This window comes from Camellia sinensis, chromosome 6 (genome assembly GCF_055761805.1).
Source record: "Camellia sinensis isolate YWXY chromosome 6, ASM5576180v1, whole genome shotgun sequence".
Classification (NCBI taxonomy): Eukaryota; Viridiplantae; Streptophyta; class Magnoliopsida; order Ericales; family Theaceae; genus Camellia; species Camellia sinensis.
Window position 1 is genome coordinate 29,731,588 of NC_138966.1, and position 23,519 is coordinate 29,755,106.

Here is a 23,519-nt window from a genome sequence, read left to right on the forward strand (position 1 = left end):
GCTTCTGCAACGCAATTTGAGCTTGAAACGCCACCCCGATCTCTGACCATCACGACTAGATCTTTCAGATCTCCGCGATAGTGGTGGAGCCACTTCGATGTGACGACGCGTGGAGTTTACATTGCCGAAGATGCGATAACTAGTTCGAATTCGAAGATTAGATGAATGAAAGAGACGAGGCAGGTTAAAAGTTGGAGGTGGCGGAGATTAAGACAGAGGAGGCAACAAATATGAGGAGGTTAGAGAAAGTTGAGGTGTCACCATTAGAGACAACGACGACAACGGATGTGGTGGTGAGAGAGATGGAGAAAAGATGTAGAAAGAGATCTGAAGAACACTAGTGTAGACAAAGGCGACTTAGGTGACGGACGTATAGTCAAAGTCAGTTGAGGTTCCTCGGAGATGAAGATGAAGAGGGCAAAAAGAGAGATGCGATAGTGGCGGAGGGCCAAATAGTTGCTGGTGAAGAAGAAAGAGAAGAGAGAGAGAGTTTGTTGAAACGGGCCAATTTCAACAGATTGTTGTGTCATGTGTGTATGTATAGAAATGATGGGTATTTTAGTCATTTCACAAAAACTTGTCCTTATGGACATAGGCCCTGTTTGGTAGGGCTTATTTTCAGCTTATTTCAACTTTTAGCTTAATTTAAGCTATTTTGATGTGTTTGGTTCAGCTTAACAAAATAGCTTATAGCTTTTTGTAAGTCAAAAATCAACTTATTCTTTGAGTGGAGGAGGAGAAACTTAATTTACAAGTCAAAAATCAGCTTATGTTCACAATTATAAATTATAAGCTGTTAAACTATAAGATATAATCACTTTCTCACATCTCTACCAAACGGGGCCATAATGTTTTAGCACCTGAACCTTTGAGCAAAGAAAATCCAAGTTTGGAATTATTGCTCGAGCACCCTAATACTAATAAAATATAAGTCTAGAATCTGTATTACAATACATATAATATAATACTAATATCATACAGAAACGATAGATATAAAAGTTAGACTTATAGACAATAATAATAATAATAATAATAATAATAATAATAATAAAATTAAAAAAAGAAGACAAGTATATAATATAATATATAATATAGATAGATAGATACAGATACAAAGTTATACAACTAACAAAATGAATGAGATGAAAAACAATGCAAGAATGAGAGAGAGAGAAAGAGAGAGAGAGAGAGAGAGAGAGAGAGAGAGAGAGAAACGGTGCAGAAAAATAGAATGAGAGAGCGAGTCGAGAGAGACAGAGAGAAACTTCGTACCTCAACAAAACCCTAGTTCGTTAGAGAAGAAGACTGATTTTTTCGAAACTTGGACTCTAATGATGATTTACTAAAGATCGATCGTCCTCATATGGTATTTATATCTTCTTATTCAAATTCTGTTTTATTCGAACATGTATAGCAAGTTTCCGTTAAATACCCTTTTCTTTCCGTTTTGGGATTTTGAAATCGAAATCTTCAAATGCTTATGCCTCAACATCGGATGCGTGAAAAGCGCAAAAAACGCAAGAAATTCGTACACCTAGGCTATTGAGGCTTGTTCATAGTTGAAGTCGTGCCTAAAAATACATGCATCAGTGCATTTTTTATGCGTCTCACCTCAAATGCATTTTTGATGCGTCTCACCTCAATACACCTCAAGTACGTCTTGAAAACTTTAGGTAGAACAAAATCAGACATGACAAGGTATCCAAAAATAAACCATGGAAGCTCGAAAAAAGGTTTTAGGGCACAAAAGATTACTTTTCCAGACTTTACGCTCCGTTTATTTGAACAGAAAACATTTTCAAGAGGGAAACATTTTTCTGCAGAAAACCTGTGCCAAAAAATTGATTTGTTTTCTTGTGTTTGGTTGGACTTGAAAATGTTTTCCGAGAAACATTTTCCATTGTTTGGTTCAACTATAAAATGATTTAGAACGAATAACACTAACAGTCCTCATAGTTTAGGACTTGTGTCAATAAAGTGAAAACAAAAACTTAAACCAAAAAAAAAAAGTTAATAGGCCTTAATTCAGTGAAAACAAAAAAAATTTAAACAAGCTAAAAGGAAACAAGCTAATAGGCCTTAATTCATAGCCAAGTACAAATTTAAACAACTAATTTCTAGCATCTTTCCAAAGAAACCTTCCAACCCTATTTTTCCAAGCCTAACACTCTTGATCATGAATGCCTTCGCTACATTTTCATTTTCAACCAAATAATCAAATGCTGGGCAAGCATAAATTCATCATATCCTTGCATCTTCATAACTTCATAAAGATCATTGACATTAACTTGATCCTCCATCAATTTTTTTATTGCTGAAGCAGCTTCTCCAATTTGTTTGGATAACTTGTAATAGCTATCATCTTGATCACGGTGATTCCTTTTATGAGGCCTTGCTTCAGATGAAATTTCAGTTGAAGAAGTAACATATTTCCTTTTTGCTACATCTTCCACATCAATGCCAAAATCAATTGATTCAGCAATTTTCACTTCAGCATCTATGTCAACAAAAGACTTCACAAAGTTCCCTGTTGCCATATCTGTACCAACGACTACAGCCGTCTCATCATAAAACTCAATTTTCTTGTTCAAATATTGCTGATATTCAGGACGTGCCTATTTAAAAAGAAGGCAATAAAACCAACTACAAATGGTTAGAAAAAAGAGTTTGAAACTTGCAAAGAATTATGAAAATAAATGTCATCCCGACACTTCTTCGTCATATACTTTTCGGTCACAAGTGATCATTTTGAGATTGTCATCCCATCCAAACCTACTCTTTCTATAACAAAGTTCGGTAATAACGTTCCACATGAATTTGACAGTTTTGAGACAGTTTTCTACATCATTAGATTGGCATTCAGTTCCAAATTTCTCATTAATTTCTTTGGCTACTCGAGCAAATGATCCCGGTTTAAATGTATTGGATGGTTTATGTCCTTTGTTAGCCTCTTCAAAAGTATCTCAAGCAACATAGTCTGCATAGGTTTTAGCCATCTAAAATACTTGCTTTTGCTATCTTTCTCCTTTTCTTTTTTTGATGCCATTGCTACAGTGTCAATCAAAAGCACAACTCAATAACATAAACTTCAATCATAAATCTCTGCTGTATATATAGTTAGTTCTTATTTTCTTAATATGACATACTTGAGTGAATTCTACTGCTGATATAGAGGATATGAATTAATTTTCTTAACATGTAATATATATATATATATATAATAGCTAGCTCCATGTTATAGATTCATCATGATACCATTCAACACAACCACACAATTCAACAGATAAGTGGCATGCAGCAACATGCTCCTTCATGAGACAATCCCAAATTCCAATAATACTACAAGATGTGAATATTGATAATCCCAGCAGAACCATTTAAATTTTGTAAAAACAACAAATAAAACACATCATGATCCAATGCCACAATAACTAATAAATATTGAAGTAATACCAATAGTTCAAAACAATCTAAGTAAACAGTGCCAACTCCAATACAAAAAAAATAAATAAATAAAACATAAAAAATTATCTGTTTCACCTAGCAATATAATCTTCCCACGTGCAATGACAAATCTCATCCCTTTTCATTACCCATTCTCTATTTTCTTCCCCAACTTCCCTTTGTGACTGTTGAACTCTTTGATTTAGATTTCCAAGCCACATATCATTATTTACTTCTTCCGTAATTGAGTCCATAGGATCAATCTCCATTATATAATTGTGAATGACACAACATGCTAAAATGACATCTACTTGTGTCTTGAATGGTCAATATGGTTCTGCATCCAACACACGAAAACGCTTCTTCAAAACTCCAAAACATCGCTCAATAGTGGTTCGTCATGAAGAATGACGAAGATTGAATAGTTCCTTCTCATTTTGTGGTTGATGACCACTAAACTCTTTCAAATGGTATCTAACACCACGATAGGAGGAGATAATTCCTTTTCTAATTCCATAACCGGCATCACCAAGATAATATTTACCTACAAAGTTGCAATGAAATAAAAATTACTAGTGACTACTATTAATCGACAATTAAAAAACGCTTTTTAATCTTATAATACCATCAGGAATTTTAAATCCCCCCGACCTAGTGAGTGCATCATTTAGAACATGTGAATCATGTGCACTTCCCAACCAGCTAATACATATGTGAATTTCAAGTCGGAGGTAATGGCAGCTAAGATATTTTGTGGTGTTCCATATTTTCGGCCACGAAACCTTCCTTGCATTGCAATGGGAACAGTTGCATGAACAAGAGTTCCATCTAGTGCTCCAACACAATCCTAACAATGACAAGCCCAAGATATGTTTTCTTAAAATCAACCACGCAAAAAAGAAAGAATCTAAAATATCTAATACTTGCCTTCAAGTATGGGTAAACCTGTTGTGGTTCCGTATTTCTAGGGTTGTTTCATTGTCAGAGAGTTTGACCACGTATTTGTATAGTGACAGAATAGCTCGAAGGACAGCTCTAAAGTATCGGTGTATAGTCTCATTCGATCTATAAAGCCTTCCACCTATCGTTCAAAACCTCATATTAAACCCAATGATTTGTAAAAAGATTAACACTTGTTCCGTAATGGAAATGTGGATGGTTTCTTGTAGTAAGTTCTTCTCGGCAAAAATTCTACATAGCTTAAAAAAGCAGAAGGCCTCATCCTTATCTGATCCACACATTTAAGATCACCACTATAAAGAATGCTATTATTGTAAATTTATCTTTAAAACTCTCGATTGATGCAAGGTTCCCTAAGTATAAAATTCCTACATCTATCATCTTTCAAGACTACAATACCCACAGCAATAATAGATGCAGCTGCGCCCATAATTGCTGCTTCAATTTGTTTGTTATCCATCTACATAACAAAACACAATTTAAAGAGTAACAAATCAATTAAACCATTAAAAAAACATGAAAGCCTAATATATATCTATACATATATAGACAACAACAAAAAATATTGGTTGTCATTGTTCTATTCAAACAAGCACTGTTCTGTTATTGTTCTATTCAAACACTCAATGCTGAGACTTAAAAACTTTTAAATACTAGTTGAAAGTGTTTGGAGATGTGAATCCTTGCCTTGGATTTGGGAGGCATTTTAATTCAAAGCAGCACCAATTAGCTTGTAGAGCCAAAGAACATAATAAGAGCAAAGCTCAACCTATTTCTCACACGACTCCATTTTTAATTCTTCTACACAAAATTTCCAATTAAGCTTTTTTGTTTTTTAACTAGAGTAAAATTGCCTCATACTCACTACTAACTGAACTTGAACAAAGCTTAATGCAAATGCCTATTTCTAGCCCTACCGACAAATAGTTACACACAGATAAACACAACTAAAAATTTTCAAGTAGAAGCAAGTAGGGCTACAAACAAACCGAGCCGAGCCGAACTTTGTTGAGCTCGAGCTAGACTCGTTTACTTATCGAGCTCGTTTATTGAGGCTCAGCTCAGCTCGATAATTTTTTTAATATTTTTTATATTATTTAAATAAGAATATTTAATTAAAAAATATTATTTATATTATTTAATATATAAATAAAGTATTTATATTATTATTTAATATATATTTATATATTATTTAATGTATAAACTCTGTTATCAGAATCTTACGATTCGCGATTCGATTCACAATTTTTGTAAAATCGATACGAATCTATGGGTGAATCTATTTTGGAAGTGAATCTCTAGTGAATCGTACGATTCACAATCGATTCACGATTCGATTCACTTTTTACAATTCATGCAATTTTTGAAATTATTGTGTCCGATATATTTCGTCTCTTTTTTTGTCCATCTTTTTGGTGAAAATTACATAATACAACTTCTTGTAGTGTTTAATACCAAAATAACTAACGTATATACATGATTTGTTGTTATTTTATTAATTATGGAGTTTTTAATAGGATCCAATCAGATTTAATCAGACCCAACATATTTTTAACCTTTCTTCTCATTTTTTTTTTCTTTAAAAAATCATAATATATCTTCTAATGATGTTTAAAATTAAAGTTAAACTATGAATTATCTATTGCTGAGATCAGTTATATCTTTTAAAATGTTTTAGGTTTTAAAATAAAAGATTCTAAATAATTCTTTCTTATTATTTGCTCACTGTTACTTAGAAAAGTATGTATACTTATTGTCCAAATATCAATATCATTAATTATTATTACTTTAGAAATTGATAGTTTGTCTATTTGGTTATTATTTTTTTATTAAGAATGGTTGATAAGACATATCTAAAAAAGAATAAAAGGTAAGATGGTAATCTTACATAGGAACCTTTGTTACCTTCTTACCAATTAAACTACGTGATTATCATTCAAAATAATTTTTCATAAATTTAAGTCTAAATATTTTATATTCATAAGATATATTTAACATCTAAATATGTAGATATATGTTTTAAGTAATTTAGAAAAATGACCGAATCTTTACAATTCACGATTCAATTCGATTCGCGATTCAGTACGAGGTCATTTCGATTCACGATACGAATCCCAATTTAACAACTATGTGTATAAATAATATATTTATTATATAATTTAAATAAAGATAAATGAGCTGAGCTTGATGAGCCAAGCTTATGCGAACTCGGGCTCGGCTCGTTTACTAAACGAGTCTAATATTCAAGCTTTGAGCTTGGCTTGTTTACTAAACAAGCCGAGCCGAGCCAAGCCAAGCTTGTTCATGAACAGCTCGGTTCATTTGCAGTCCTAGAAGCAAGAGGTGATTGTATGAAACAGAGTGTTCAATAAAGATAGATTCATAGAACCATAAATAGGAACTCTATGGTTTACAGAACTAGTAATCAAAATATTTCTCCATTTTTTTTTATTTTTCATTTTCTTTCTGAATTATTGATAAAAATGTAATATGAAAATTGTAAAGAGAAGGAACCATAAAGGGAAGAACACTATTGTTCATATGCAAATCAGATATGTTTTTCTGATTGTTGGTCTTGGAGGAAATATGGGCAAAAACCCATCAAAAGGGTCTCTCTCTATCTCTCTTCCGGCTAAATTTTAACAACAAACGTTAGTCCTTCTAAACTAATTAAACTAAATTATTAGCAAGTCAAACCAAAAACCATCAAATCATAGAAAAAAACTAATATCATATTATCTACAACCCAAATTTGAAAACTTAGGCTAATATTTTTTTTCCCTTACATTTAGCATAAAAATCAAGACTCCCAATGGCACAACAAGGCACACATTCATATCTACTGACATTGAAGTGCCAAAAACAGAGCCATATTTGCATAAACTTAAAACCCACATCATATAAACAACCCATATACATACACTATACATACATGCATATGTAAACACCATAAGAATAATCTCTGCCTCTGGCATTTAAGCAAACACCATAAGCTCAATTCATCAATTTCCTCAGTAACCAAACAGAACATTAAAAATTAAAAAAAAATTAAAAAAATAAAAATCGAATTCAGCATCAATTCATCCAAGATCCAAATACCCAAAAGAAATAACAGATCTGGAAAAAGCAATTGCCCAGAAATCATCCATAGAAAACCAACGGAAATCATGTTTAACATAGGTATAGAAAAACATAATGATCTGAAAGCAAACCAACCATAGAAATCAATTATATATCTCAACAACAGCGAAAACATATAGATCTGTAACAAAATTTTAAGAAAATCACAACATATCTACAATAGTTACTAGAAAATTGTACCTGGGAGGGTTGGTTCGTAGATTTGAAAGTAAATCAATGCTATCTACAAAATGAGAGCGAGAAAGAGTGAGAGAAATACCAGATAGAGAGAAAAGATGAAGAAAAAGAGTAAGAGAAAGAAGATGAAGACAAAGAGCGAGAGAGAGAGAGAAACAAAGTGGCAGAGAGAGAGAGAGAGAGAGAGAGCACATACCGCTGGAACGAGAAGCTCAGTGCTGCTTGACAAATTGATCGACTTCTGGAAAATGTTTTCTGGTTTAAAAAAAAGGAAAACATTTTCTTTCGTTGACTCTTATTTTCAGTTGTACCAAACTTCAAAAAATGTGGAAAATATTTGCCCAGCAAAGAGAGTCAACATGAATTTCTGTTTCAAATGTTTTAGAAAGGTCATTCCAAACTCGTATCTCCAACCTGAATTAAAATTTTTATTAAATTTGAGTAAAAAAATGACTTTTTTCTCAATCTGATACCGAGTGTCTAACAGTTGATTTTTATCAAATTTTCATCAAATCTGTTCCGGGATAACCGGTTGGTCGACCGGTTAAGCCAAAAAAAAAAAATTTTAAAACTGTTTGAACCTTTTAGTGGTCGACCGTTAAGACAAAATTTTTTTTTTTTTCAACTGTTTGAACTTTTTTTGGAACTGTTTGAACCTTTTGGTGGTCGACCGGTTGGTCTCCCTCAACGGTCATGCACAGTGTTTTGGTGAAATGTGGAGCCTGTCCTCCTTTTCGTGAAACGTTTGGTGAATTCTCGATTTGATATCAAATTTGGTAAAACTGTTGGAGCTCCAAACAGTACTTTTTTCACCAAATTTCAAATTTGATACTAGGTTTGGTGAACGGTTGGAGATTGTCTAAAGCAATACAAACCAAAGATTTTGGAGTTATGTATTTATTTATTTTGGGGGAAATTAAAAATCAGTGAAAACTTTTAAAAAATTTTAACATTTTAATTATTAAAGTTTATAAACCAGGAGATTTCTGACTTCAGCATCAACAAAGTCAACCACATCAACTCCTTTTCTGTTCACCGCAGAGTTTTCAACCAAATTCAACTTTTAATCAAATTCTACATCCTCCGCTTCATTGAGAAGGTTTGCCTTGACAGCAAAGTCCTCTTCCAAGCGTTAGGATCCTCTGGAGTAATCTCTCTAGAGTGATTTCCTAAAGTGACTGAGATGGGCTCGACATGCATCCTACTAATGGAATTAAGGGTTAAGATCAATTCCTCACCAAAACAACGTCGTTTTGGTGGGAGAATTTCAAAAATAAATAAATAAATAAAAAATCAAATGTCTGGGTTCACTTTCACTCTATTATGGGGAGAGTTAGAGAGAGAGAAAAGGGACCAAAGCTTTGATTTTGTTTTGTTCTTTCCTTGTTCTTTCATGTCCTCTTGAAATCTCACAGTTGAATAGTAGTGATGGTTGGCTTTCTGATAAGGCCTTGAAGGGGGGAGATCTGTTCAAGTCAACCCTTGATAATGATGATGAAAACAGCCCTTGTTCAAGTCAGCCCTGTTACAGGCATGGCTTTGCCGCTGCTGCGGAGATCTGAAAGACCTCCTCTGCCAATCTCCATGTTCATTGACCGGATCTGCTAATTATGTTGCTCATTTTGATTTTGATAATGATGATGATAATGATATGGGGTCTGTAAGTATACATATATGCATATATAAATACATACTCTCATTTTGATTTTGATGATGATATATGTAAATATACATATATGCATATAGAAATACATATCTAAATCAATCTTTTGATGATGATGATGATGATACAAATTTGAATCAGTCTTATTATCGACGAATTGATTTAATCTTTTGAAACCTCTTTCTCATTTTGTTCACGTTTTTTCTTTAATCTTTTGATAATGATGATGATACATATCTGAATCAATTTTATTATTGAATCGATTTGATCTTCTTTTTTATTTATTTAGATCTCACAGATCAAAATCCATGATAATAATAGAATTTGAAGCCTCTTTCTCATTCTGTTCACATTTTTTCTTCAATCTTTTGATGATGATGATACAAATCTGAATCAATCTTATTATCGAATCAATTTAATCTTCTTTTTTTATTTATTTTGATTTCACAGATCAAAATCCATGATGATGGTATAGTCTGCAGCTTCTTTCTCATTCTGTTTTCTTTTTTCATTTATTTATTTATTTATTTATTTTAATTTCCCCCACCAAAACGACGTTGTTTTGGTAAGGATTAATCTCAACCCTTGATTCCATTAGTGGGACACGTGTCGGGTCCATCTCATTCACTCTAGGAGATCACTTTAGGAGGATCACTCTAGAGGATCCTAACGCCTCTTCCAAGTCCTCATCATTAGAACCAAAGCGAGACAAATCACTATCATCAAGCAATGCAACTGCTTCAGGATCAACTGCTTTCTAAATCCTAACACCTACAGTCCTTGATGCCACATTATAAATTGACTTCTTGTTCGAATCATCATTCACACCAGGAATTTTTACTCTTAAAGCATCATATGCCTAAAAAACAAAAACAGTAGTATTGTCACAAAGTATCCTCACAATAAAAAAAAATCTAACAAAACCACCATTCATGCCTAGCAAAGAAAGGCTTCTATGTCACAGTATATTAGTTATTGTGTTCAGATTCACAACAAATAAAAAATAAATAAGAACAATTGGAAACATAAAGAACTCAAGACTTCTCTTTTCTTTTCTTGCAATTTCTTTATAACCAAACAAAGGCATGAAAAACGAACCTTCACATCAAGTGGAAGCTAATCGAGCTTCGCTTTACTATTATGATAATAAGCCAAACCACCACCAGTGTTCTTAATCCCCCTCAAATGAATCAAATAGTTATAATCGTCATCAGGAAACCCTAACTCCAAAATCTCCCTCCTTATATGATCCGGTAACACCGCTCAAATCTGCTTTCGCAAATCTCCGCCGTCATCTTCATCATGACAATCATCCGGAGCATCAGTGAACATTGAGTTGGGATCATTGTTGGCGAATTGGCCATCTTCATCTCCTTCGAAGAAGGTATCGGCTGAGTAAGAATTGTTGTCGACTCTAACGAAAATTCAATAGCCCAAAGGTCCATCGGTGTAGTTTTTGGATCAAAGGAGTCTCAAGCGAGGAGTTGAAAAGTAGCCAACTGTTTCTTGTTGATGAATTTCTTCCTGTTACCCATTTTCAACGATGGAACTTCTCTAAAGAGAGAAAGTTCCACAAAGAGAGAGGGGTTCTGTAATGAAGGAGTAATATCTAAAACCCTAAATCACAGAGCACTGATCATGACACGTGGCAATCAAGGTTTAAAAAGAAAAAATAATGTTATGTTGTCAGGTGATTTTTCAGTAGTGTCGGAGTATGAACAAGTGGTACTCCATGGTATTGTAATTCAACTTGGGCAGGCTATTGTGTATGGTGCGCAACATGTGACAGCTTGTTTCAAATGACCGCTCAAGTGGCGAAAAGAACGCTCGAGCAGAGATCAGGTTCTCCCAATAGTTTGTCTTGCAGGCTTAGGAACCGCTCGAACGAACAAGTGGTCGCTTGAGTGAAGATCACGAGCTTCCAGTATCTTATTTTGCAGACAGAGATACTAAGAAGTATCGTTTACCACTCGAGCGATGAAAAGATCGCTCAAGCAAGGCACTTTTTAGATCATTTCTTTTACTTTCCTCTCTCTCTCTAAGTTCAAAAACCCTACATTTCTCTCTCTACATATCTCTCATTTCACTAAGTTTCAAGCCAAAATCACTTGCAAGAAGTGGAGTCTACCTACGGATCTTCCTTTCTACCGATTGGAATTGGATTATACGAAGGATTTTTCCAAAATAGTCTAGTTTTCTTGCTCTTCCTTGAGGTAGGGTTACTTTTAACTTTATATCTCTTTATTTTGAGGATGATTATATGATATCGTTGTGATTATAATACTTTATTTGATGATTGAGCCAAAACCAAGTTTTATATTTAACACAAAGGGATTTCACCCAAAATTTCTTAAAATTTCAAATAAATCCTTATAAACTAGGAGTATCGGTGTTGAGAACTATCACATATATGAAGAGAGGTAAAAGCCCCAAATTTGTTAAAACCCTAATTTTTGATTTGGGAAAATATGATGCTTGGATTGAATTGGGGTTGTTTGGGGTGTCCTAAATAAGTGCACTTTTTGTCTTTTTGGACTAAAAAGTTGAGGAACAAAATTTGGATGTTTGGGTTAACTTTTTGACTTTTTATGAAAAAATGTGTATTAAAAAATTGTGTAAAGAAGTGTGTAGGAGAAGATATGTAGTACGCCATACAGATGAGAACATTACAGTCGGCTTGGTGAATACATGGGGAAAGATTGCCTCCTTTTCGAGCTTTGATTGGACGGTGTTGTTCGGCTCGTGAGGGGCCACCACAGGTCTCGTTTTTCTAATCGGAACCGTTCAATGTGTAGAACTCGTCGAGTACTATATGCTTGTAAAAAATCACATTGATTGGATATCGATAGCTATCTGATCGTGTTAGGTTTTTTGTCAACTGTTTACTATAATACCATCCAATTTTTATACAAAACTAATTTGATCATATAGTTAGCGATATCCGATAGACATGATTTTTTATAAGCATATAGCACTCGACGAGTTCTACATATTAATCGGTTCAGATTATCAAAACAAGACCCATGGTAGGCCCCCACAGGCCCAACTTTACCATTCATGGCTTGAATGTACACCTGTTTATTTTTATTTTTTTTCCTTTCATTGCAAGTGGCTGACATCAGTACGTTGATGGATGGGAAAAGTTGAACTTTTATATTAATTTACCATTCAAATTAATATTTGTATTTTAATTTTTTTTATATTTTTTTTTGGTGAATAGTAATAACTTTTTAACTTTTTTGATAACTTTTTATCTTTTTTTGGACTTGCCAAACCAGCCCGAAATTTAAAATCTTGGATTGTGTGGACAATTAGAGTTTGGACTCCATTATTAATGTGTTTTGAGTTGAGATTGTGGACTTAGAAATTGATAACCCATGTATTCTATTTTCGCTATTCATGTCATGGTTTCTTGAACACTTAATTACTTGGAATGTTGTAAAACGGGGGAGGTAAATAGAGTATGAGTCCGGGTAGGGAATCGATTTTTGGGAACAATGTGTCGTGTTGGTACACGTGTGGGGAGTTAAGGTGCCCAATTGCCTTATCTTAAGTTTATCGTCGGACGAATGTGAGAAAATATTTTTGGGTGTCCACTAGTCCTATTGTATAATAGTCGGCAAAAGTGAAAAAATGGATGGTTTTGGGTGCCCACCACCTGTCATATTAATAGTCGGTAAATGTGGGGAATAGCTTGGTTATAAACCTATTTACATATGTAGTATGTGGCTCCTACAGGGGATTCATGGCATATTTACCTCCTGTAATGAGAATGGTTTTCTATTGCTATGGAATAAGAATTGTAATTATTTTTTTAACCGTGTGACTCATGAACGTGAACTTCAAAAAATTTATTTGAGTTATGATGATGCCACTTGGATGTTCAAATGATTAGATATTTTGTTAAATGTATCTCTACTGGGCATTCAGCTCATCCCTATCTAACATTTTTAGGAATTGGTGATATGCCACCATCTCAGTGAGATGAGATATACTCTTTGTTTTAGATTGGAGTGTCGAGGCTCAAAGATGTGTACATATAGAAGATCCAATCTTATTTGTTAGGACCGTGAGTCCATTTTGGTTGTAACAAGGCAATGCCTTGAATTGTTGTAAGCCTTTAAGGTTGTGTATGTTGTACTCTAGTTTATTGAACTATTTATTATGGCGTTGTTTGGGAAGCAAGGATTGAGGCTAATATAGCCTCATTTGCAAAATAAGCCAAAAAGCCCCACTATTCAACCTTTTTCATTAAAAAAATATATATACATATAGGTGCAGCTGCCGGCAGTGTAGGCACAACCTACACTGTCAGCTAGACAACTTGTTACATCAATGGGTAAATTACGATTTTACCCCTTTACATCAATTTAAAAAAATATATTTTTAGGGACAAATTTGTCATTTTAACTTCAAACATCATTTCAACACATTTTTCAATACAACAACTCAAATAAAATCCATCTCATCTTCCCAAACACAAAAACTAAAATAGCCTACTAAAATAGCCAAATAGCCAAATAGCCTACTAAAATAGCCATTTCCCAAACGAGGCCTATATAGATGTGTAATTATTAGGTTGAACATGGAACTGAAGAGGGAAAATCTTAGTTCAATGAGAAAGAGGATCTTTTTAAGTTAAGTGTGTTTGATTGATGTATTTATGTTGTATCTTTTGGGAGCGTTACACAACAGCCGTGGTTGCGCGGCCAATGAAGCCTTTTGCAGCTTCATTCTAACAATCCGAGCTATTTACTTTTTAAAAGACATCGTATAAAGCATGACTGCAAAAATTCAAGTTAATTAGACAACGGTATCCCTTTCATCAAGTCATATTTGTATTTAGATTTATACTTAAAATTAAATTTACTATTCAATTTTTTAGATATAAATATGTTTTGATGAAAGAGATACCAATGTCCGATTAATTTGAATTTTTTCAGGCATATTCTATTTGATGTCTTCTAAAAAGTGAACAGTTCAGATCGTCGAAATGAGCCCCGAAAAAAGCCCTATTGGCCACGCAACAATGGCTGCTACGCATGGTGCGCAATAGCCACCCCAAACCCATTGTAATTGGTAGAGAAGGTAAATAGGTAGAGTATTGTGTTGGGTGATTGAGGAATATAAGAGGGCATGATGAATGATGATTAGTTAGAGAGTACGGACACATGATATTCTGAAAGTATTTTATAATTTTCCCTATTTGCCGGGACTTGAACCCGGGTCTCTTGGGTGAGAGCCGAGTATCCTAACCAACTATAGCCAAGACAATTGGAATAGGAAGTGAATTTATCCATGCATCCTTGACTCCACAGCAGAAATCTAGTGTCATATCAACTCTTCAAGCTTCAGGCCATTATGTAGCGATGGTAATCTTCAATCAACCTACTTATTCTTTTGGAATCATATTTTAACAAAGACAGATAGTCTGATTTACTATATATTTGTTGTGTTGGGCATCTTACCTCTTTAAATGTGCTTTGATTCTTTAGTTAATAATTCCATTTTGATACACTAAGGAGCCCCTTCGACAAAGTAGGTTGGCCTGTTAACCGTGGTGTTTCAAATGAAAAAGTTCAATGAGCCGCTGCTAGTTGGGTTTTGGGGAATGTTAACACCTCACTTGAGCTTTTGTGGAATTTTATAGAGCACTTGAATGCTCAAAGGATGTATATGAATTTACTAAATGGCATTTGGAGTTACCTCATTCTATGCTTTAACTATGAGTTCTTGTTCGTATGACAACAAATTCTCGTAACTTATCATCACCATTAACATGATCTCTATTGTAATATAGACCTGCATTCACAAAGTATTACTATAATCAAAATAAAAAACCATTAAATTAAGTTAATTTTCATTCAAAGAGAAAATATTCTTACTTTTAAATTTAGAAAGCTATGGATTTTTTTTTTTTTTTTGAAAACCTAAAAGTATGAGATGAGTCTTGACCAGTGTTTTTAACGGCTCAAGGCGCACTAAGGTGCTAAAGGTCTCTCGGGGCCTAGGCGCAAGGTGAGGCGCGTGCTTTATTGAAGCAAGGCGCACAGTCTTAATAAAAAATAGATAAATTAACAAAGACTAATCATTCATAGTACTAAGACAATTTTTTTAAAATAATATGTTCTTATTAATCATTTATTTATTATATTTTTTAAATAATATGTTCTTGTTGATTTTTTCATTTTTATTTTACATACATATATTTTTTTTATTAATATGTATAAATATATATTATATAAGACATAAGACAGTATATATACTTATATATATTTATATATATTATATAATATATACTTATATCTTACATAAGTATATATTATGTAAGATAAGTATATATATACTAATACGTATACATATTAAGATAAAAACCAAACGGAGGATAGATAAGATAGAGAGAAGCCGAGAGAGAGAAAGAGAGAAGAGAGAGAGAGATCACGAGCTCGCGAGAGGCGAAGGCGAGAGCGATCGAAGTCGAAGGGAGGTCCAGTCGTCGAAGTTGAGAAGACGAGTCGATGGGAGGTCGACGAAATCGAGAAAAAAAAGTCGGCAAATCGATTCGAATCACCTAGGCCTAGCAACAAATAGCGAAGGAGAAGAGGAGAAGAAGAAGAAGAAGAAGAAAACCAGTGCTGACCTGAATCGAAGTCGAAGTCAAAGTCGAGAGAGGAAGCCCAGAAGAAGAGAGACGACACAAATTTGTTCGCTTGATTAGGGGTTTGAGTCATATTACTGATTTGGGTTGAGAGTAACTCATTGAATGAGTTGTAATCCTATGTGGTTGAGCCTTTCGAAGACAAATCACAGCCGTTAGATCAGCAGCAGAAACAACAAAAACAAAGCCCGTTTAGGCGCGAGCCTTGCGCCTTCCGGCACCTGCCAAAGTCGCATCTAAGGCGCGCGCTTCATCCAATGCGCCTCGCCTTGAACCCCTTAAGGCGCACTTCATGCACTGTGCCTCGCGCCTAGGCGCGCTTTTCACAACACTGGTCTTGACAATTGTAGGTATATATATATATTGTGGTAATCTTGCATTGAGTTAGATAGCTTTCCTTTTTAAAATCCTTCAATCTTGGATAAATCATGGTAATTTAAATAAACTTTTTAAATTATGGAATAAATCATGACAATTTTAAATTTTTATTGTGATAATTATGAATTTAATACTTAAATAAGCTAGCCAATAGAGGTTTTAATTTTAAAAATAATTTTGTATGAAATTTTGAAACTCTCATAACATCTCTTTTTAAAAGCATTATTTTGTATTAATTAGAGTAATCAAGATTAAAGATTAAGTGTGGTTAATTAGAACTAAGCTCGATTAATTAATTTAATGAAGCAATTAGTGGCTTAAGCTAATTTTCCTAGCAAACAAAAGAGAGGAATGGAGAAGGATGGAGAAACAATTGAGGGTTTGTGTTCTTGGAGGAGAAGAAGGAGAAAAGAAAGGAAACTAGCAAGGATCAAAAGAATATCCAAGTCTTCAACCTAGAAATCAAGGAAAATTCACTAGGAGGTAAGAAATTCAACCCCCTTTCATGCTTTGCGGCTATAATTTGGTTAGAAAATCATCTAAGATAGGGTATGGAAGGATTTAAATTGGAGTTTTGGGGAAAGTTTTGGAATACGAAGAGAGATGGAGGAATTTACAAAAAAAAAATCATGTTTTGATTTGTTTTAACCTTGAATTTATTGCATATGAATGTATCAAACCCCAATCATTTATTCAAGTCGTAAAGATTTTGGAATTGAGAATTTATTTATTTATTGATAACATTTTGGAGTTCAACATTCACATTAGCCAACAATTTTTCTCACATTCATTACAATCAAGTTTGATTTCACAAAGTCCATGTCATCAATGTTTTGACCATAATCATAAAGTTTTGATTTTTTTTCTTTTTTAACAAATAAATGGCAAACTTTTGATTTAGAAACAGGAAAACAAACACATATGGAAATAACCAAGACCTCACCATGTCAAACTGCTCATCTAAAAGGCGGTGAGCACTTGGTTTCTCAGCAGTGCTACCGGCATTGGGCAGGAGATTTCTGACTTCAGCATCAACAAAGTCAACCACATCAACTCCATTTCTGTTCACTGCAAAGTTTTCAACCAAATTCAACTTTTTATCAAATTCTACATCCTCCGCTTCATCAAGAGGTTAGCCTTGACTAGGGATGGCAATTTAAACCCGGCCCGACGGGGACCTGATCCCCTGACCCCGATTAGAATGGATTTTCCCCGAAAATATCCCCATAGGGCCGGGGATGGTATTAAAAATTTAATCCCCTATAATTTTCGGGCCGAGGACGGTGATAGCTTCCCTAGACCCGGCCCTGGCCCGGCCCCGCCCCGAACAGCCCCGAACTATCCCATATATATATATATATATATATGTTTAGGCTGCTTTGTATTATATTATATATATATAAGTTTAGGCTACTTTGTATTATATATTATATATATATTTATATATACTTTTAGGCTTTATGATATCTTATATATATATTAGGCTTCCAGGTTCTCAACACTTGGACAATGGTCAAGAAGCATTCTGAAAACACTCTTTCTCTCTCTCTCTCTTCTCCCTTTACTCTCTGTGAGAGAGATGAATGAACGCCTTCCAGATTTAAGCCACAGAAAAAGTCTAGAGATAGATCGGCCACGAAAAGCTCCTTCCAGATCTGAGCTGCGACAGAGATAGATCGGTGACAGAGATCTACCGCCACTGGTCACCCTCTAGCCCACTCTCACTATTCTTTCGATCTGATATATATATATATATATATATATGTAGATATGTAGATATAGATATAGATATAAATATACATTTTTTTGTTGTTGATGTTGATGATGATTTTGTAGACTATAGTTGTTGTTGTTGATGTTGATGATGATGAGAGCTACTGCTTTGTTTTTTTTTTTTTTTTTTGCTAAGAATTTTCGGGGTCGGGGAAACCCGATCCCCGTTAGGGGATGAGGCCGGGGAGGATGATAAGTTCCCTGTCAGGAATCGGGGTTGGGGGAATTTTTACCATCGGGGATCGGGGACGGGGAGTGTGATCCCCGGCCTCGCCCTGTTGCCATTCCTAGCCTTAACAACAAAGTCCTCTTCCAAGTCCTCATCATCAGAACCAAAGGGAGACAAATCACTATCATCAAGCAATGCAACTACTTCAGGATCAACTGCTTTCTGAATCTTAACACCTACAGTCCTTGATGCTACATTATAAATTGACTTCTCCTTCGAATCATCATTCACACCAGGAATTTCTACTCTCGAAGCATCATATGCCTAAAAACAGAAACAGTAGTATTGTCACAAAGTATCCTCACAATAAAAAATCCAACAAAACCGCCATTCATGCCTAGCAAAGAAAGGTTTATGTCAACGTATATTAGTTATTGTGCTCAGATTCACAATAAATAAATAAAAAATAAATAAGAACAATTGGAAACATAAAGAACTCAAGGCTTCTCTTTTCTTTTCTTCCAATCTTGCAATTTCTCTATAACCAAACAGAGGCATGAAAAACGAACCTTCACATCAAGCGGAAGCTGATCGAGCTTCGCTTTACTATTATGATAATAAGCCGAACCACCACCAGTATTCTTAATCTCCCTCAAATGAATCAAATAGCTATAACCGTCATTGGGAAACCCTAGCTCCAAAATCTCACTCCTTATATGATCCGGCAATACCGCCGCCGCCGCTCGAATCTGCTTTCGCAAATCTCCGCCATCATCTTCATCATCCGGAGCGTCGGTGAACACTGAGTTGGGATCGTTGTCGGCGAATTGGCCATCTTCATCTCCTTCGAAGACAGTATCGGGTGAGTAAGAATTGTTGTCGACTCTCACGAAAACTCGATCCCCCGAAGGTCCATCGGTGTAGTTTGGATTAGACGAATCTCGAGCAAGGAGTTGAAAAGTAGCCGCTTGTTTCTTCTTGATGAATTTCTTCTTGTTACCCATTTTCGACAATGGAGCTTCTCTAGAGAAAGAGAGAGAGAGAGAGAGAGAGAGAGAGAGAGAGAGAGAGAGGAGTCTGTAACGAAAGAGAGTAATATCTAAAACCCTAAGTCGCAGTGGACAGATCATGACATATGGCAGTCACGGGGTTGAAAAGAGGAAAAAAATGTTCCGTTGCCAGGACTTGAACCCGGGTCTCTCGGGTGAGAGTCGAATATCCTAACCAACTAGACTACAACGAAATTTGCTATATCTATATAATAAGGGAGAGTGGTTTTTGAATTCTGATGGGACTGTTGTCCCTCTGTCAAAATATGAACTGTAGGATTGATTCAATCCAACAGTTAAAAAATGTCTAAGAGACATTATATTTCAATGGTGGATTTAGAATGGTGATTCAATCCTATGGTGTCCAAGAGATAGATACATTTTCAAGAGCAGATTCAATCCTACAGTGTTTCTTCTTCCCTTCCATCCATCTCTCTCTCTCTCTCTTTCTCATTCAAGAGTAGATCAACGACTTCGCAGATGGAGAGTTTGTTGGGTGCTAGCCTTGCTAGATCGGTGGGTCCAAATCGGTGAGGTTCTCCAAAATCTTGACTATATTTGTTCATTCCTCATGAAATTGATTTTTTTTTTTGTAAGGTTTTCTTTGTGCGTAGGGTCATTACACACCTGACCTGATGGTTCAAGAGTTTGTGAAATAAAAGTAATGATGAGAGACCCAATCCTTGAAGAAGATTACAGAAAGGAGGGGACCCAAATCCAGTCTATATTCAATATGAATAAGCCTAGGACCCAAGGTCTCAGATTATGAAAAGAATGAGTGTGCGGTAAAAATTGTGTATTGTGAATTTGTGAGTCAAATATGTAGACATATTGATGTTTATGGATAATTTCTGACTATATTATTCTGGTTTGTAGAATCCCTCATTCAATATACCTAAAAATTTTCACCCACATTTTTCTTTGTGATCTTTCCAGAAAGAAAAATATCTCTCAGAGAACATAGCATTTTTTTAAACAACAAATACCAAGCAGAGAATCCATCAAATACACATCTTTTTTTAAATAACAACAAATCATATATTTGAAGAACACAGAGAAGAGTCGGTCGCAGTTTGCGACCGATCGAACAAAGGGTTTGGAATCTGAAAAATTATGTTATGTGGGACTGTTGCTAGCAGCTGGAAAAGAAGAAGAAAAAATACAGGCAGGTTGGGTGCTCTCTGTTCAAGGGCCGGTTGATCCGTCAACCGATCTGCATTTTTTTAATTATCGCACCACCCCTATCATTTCGTAAAAAATCATGCATCCGTCCAAAACTATTCAGGCCTGGCCCAAATAGATTTTTTTTTTTTTTTTTTTTGAAGCCACAGAGATCATCAATTGAAGAGTTGGTTGCACTTTTATGGGTAATGTTTTCTTGTGTGTATATATATGATTACAGATTTTTACCGATTTTTTTCTTTGTTTTTTTTTTCTGTGAGTATTATTTTTCTTTAATTTTGGGTGCACTTTTATGGGTTTTGTTAATTTTGGGTGCACTTTTATACGCACATATATGAAGAGTTGGTTGGGTTTCACGAAACCCATTTACTTTGATTTACTCTATTGAATGATTGTTACCAAAATGTTTGATAACCATTCTACATTCCTTATTTATTAAGTGTTTGATAAAATGTTTCAATGGAATTTACACACAACAAATCTAGTTGATGGAATCATCCCAATAATTTTTTAACTACCAATATTATTCTTCTGGGTATGTGTTCTGTTATTTTTTTGCGATTTTTCTGTGTGGGTTTTCTAAGTTTAGGCTTAAGTTACAATGATGTTGTGTATATTTTTTCTTTGTTAGGAATAGAGATCATTTCTTTATTTGCATTTAGCTGAACCTTTCAGATTCACTTTTCTAAATTCTATTCCTTTCAGATTCACTTTTGCTATAGAATTGTTGGTTTTCTTCTTCAACATTACCTTTGGTCAGGTAACTAATTGCAAATTTTGCTAGAAAGTTGTGGCGGTTGTTTTTGATGGTCAAATTTTGGATGTTCTGTAAAATGCCTCAATTAAAATAGTTTACTTTCTTATATAATTATACTTTTTTGTTGTTCAAATAGTGAGTGAATCTATCAAGCCAAGTAAATGACTAAACAACATTTCCTACAGAGAGTTTGATTAACCATGCTTGAATGCACTTAGTGCTGGTAATGTGAATGTCCTAATTGATCAAAGTTATCTTATAGTTTATTCTACACCCCCCACCACCACACACACACACACACACACACACAAAAAAAAAAAAAATAGTGAGTAGAAGTTTAAACCTGCTTTATTCTTTTAATTAGATGATTATGCATAATGGTACCTCATAAGTGAAAAAGAAGGTGGTTTCACTTTTAACCCTTAATGTTTGTTTCAACTATTCACTTCTGTATTTATTTATTTATTTTATTTTATTTGTGTTAAAAAAATAAAGTTATCTGAAAATGATCCTGTAGAAAATGATCCTATACAAACATTATGGTACTTTGATTAATTGTTTTATTTCTTTTGTTTTGATTGCTATATTTCTATAAATCAATTTCTAATATCTGATTTTCGTCTTGCTGCAATTCATCAATTTTTGACGCAGTTCATCAGTTTCTAAAATGAAAGGTATTCAATTTTTTTTTTTAATTTCTTTCATAATATTTTTCATTAAAGTTTTGATAAATATGTCATTTCCTTTCTCCCTCTAATCATTAGTTTTCTCCCAAATTTTAGTTTGTTATTTTCTGCTATTTTCATACTATGTTGTGTTTTTTTGCTGGTGGTCATCAATTTCTAGGTTCTCAATATAATCAAAGGTATAACTCTCTCACACGATTTTTCTTTATTACATAAAAGATAGGCAAAATGGGACTAATGAGCAGTAAAGCATGATAAAAAAAAAATAGTATTGCTCAAACTTTTTGCTTTCGTTTGCTTTTTCCACTAAATTATTTTTCTTAATCTTTCTTTCTTTCTTATGGAGCTTAGTAAAGGGTGTTGTAGTAGTCTTTGTAGCTTTTCTGTTAGTGGTTTTGGTGAATGTTAAAGTAGTGGAATGAAATTGAATGGATTAGTATTCTTTTTGTAAATCAAAGTATAAACGCAGCGGATTAAATATTATGGCCATACCTTTTTCTGCAGAGTCTGAATTGAAGGATCTCGTGGGTAAATCACATGCTTCCTGAATCTGATCAATCAACCCAGCAATGGAGTGATATTACAGAATGAATATCACCCACACAAATCACAGTGCAAAATGGCTCTTGATCGTTGTATTTTGGGAGAGAGTCAATAAATGGGTAAAACATACGACATACGTTATTATTCTCTTAATTACCCATATCCCATATTATATCAGATATATAATAAATCTATCCATATTAGTTATATCAGATATATAAGATATCTATATTATCTATCCATATTAGTTGATATGATAGATATAGATATCCTGAGTGGTTATCCAAATAGGTTTTGAATATTCAAAACCTATTTGGATAAGGTTCAAAAGGTTCAGAAAAGGGTCATGCCACATGGGCGCCCAATTTTTAACATCTCCCACTCGGACATGAGTTGGCATGACCCTGTCACATCTCTATCTCAATCTCCCAAAAAATGAACAATCTCATACTAGCCACTGCACCGTGCGACTGCTGAGAACACCTGCATGTGGGAGCTCTATACTAGAAACTCAAAATGAGCCAGCATAGAGACATCAACCCAAAAAGAACAGAAATAGTGTCTCATATACCCCAGACCCATCTAATTACACCGGTCCAAAAAACATCTCTAATCCCTCAAAAAGAGCATGTTTGACCCTTTCAATTCTTGCAATATATTCACACTCAATCTGCCTCTCATACAGAGGGATGTGAGTTGCCGGCAGTGAATATACAACAGTGGTGTAATACTAGATAATCTTCCATTTGCCCTCATGCCATTTAGTTTAGGATTGACTACTTTCCTAGTGATGTCCCTTAAGGCCGAATCATACGTGACCGCAAACAACATACCAAAGTAGCAGAACATCAACCCCTTGCTTTATGACATAGTCAAAAGTCACAAAAGGGTACATAAATGAAAGTCATATCAATAATGACACGTAAGAATCACACGGTG

At 34.4% G+C, this 23,519-nt stretch overlaps 1 long non-coding RNA gene and 1 other non-coding gene across 2 annotated transcripts; both read right to left on the reverse strand.

Moving 5' to 3' along the window:
* Positions 1–1,991: 1,991 nt before the first annotated feature.
* LOC114299006 (uncharacterized) lies at positions 1,992–10,244 on the reverse strand. Its single transcript, XR_014332135.1, has 3 exons — positions 7,919–10,244; positions 7,726–7,768; positions 1,992–2,615 (listed from the first exon to the last, which is right to left on the reverse strand). It is a non-coding gene; the product is annotated as an uncharacterized LOC114299006 (long non-coding RNA).
* Positions 10,245–19,533: 9,289 nt separating this feature from the next.
* TRNAD-GUC (transfer RNA aspartic acid (anticodon GUC)) lies at positions 19,534–19,606 on the reverse strand. Its single transcript has one exon. It is a non-coding gene; the product is annotated as a tRNA-Glu (tRNA).
* Between the last annotated feature and the right edge of the window lie 3,913 nt (positions 19,607–23,519).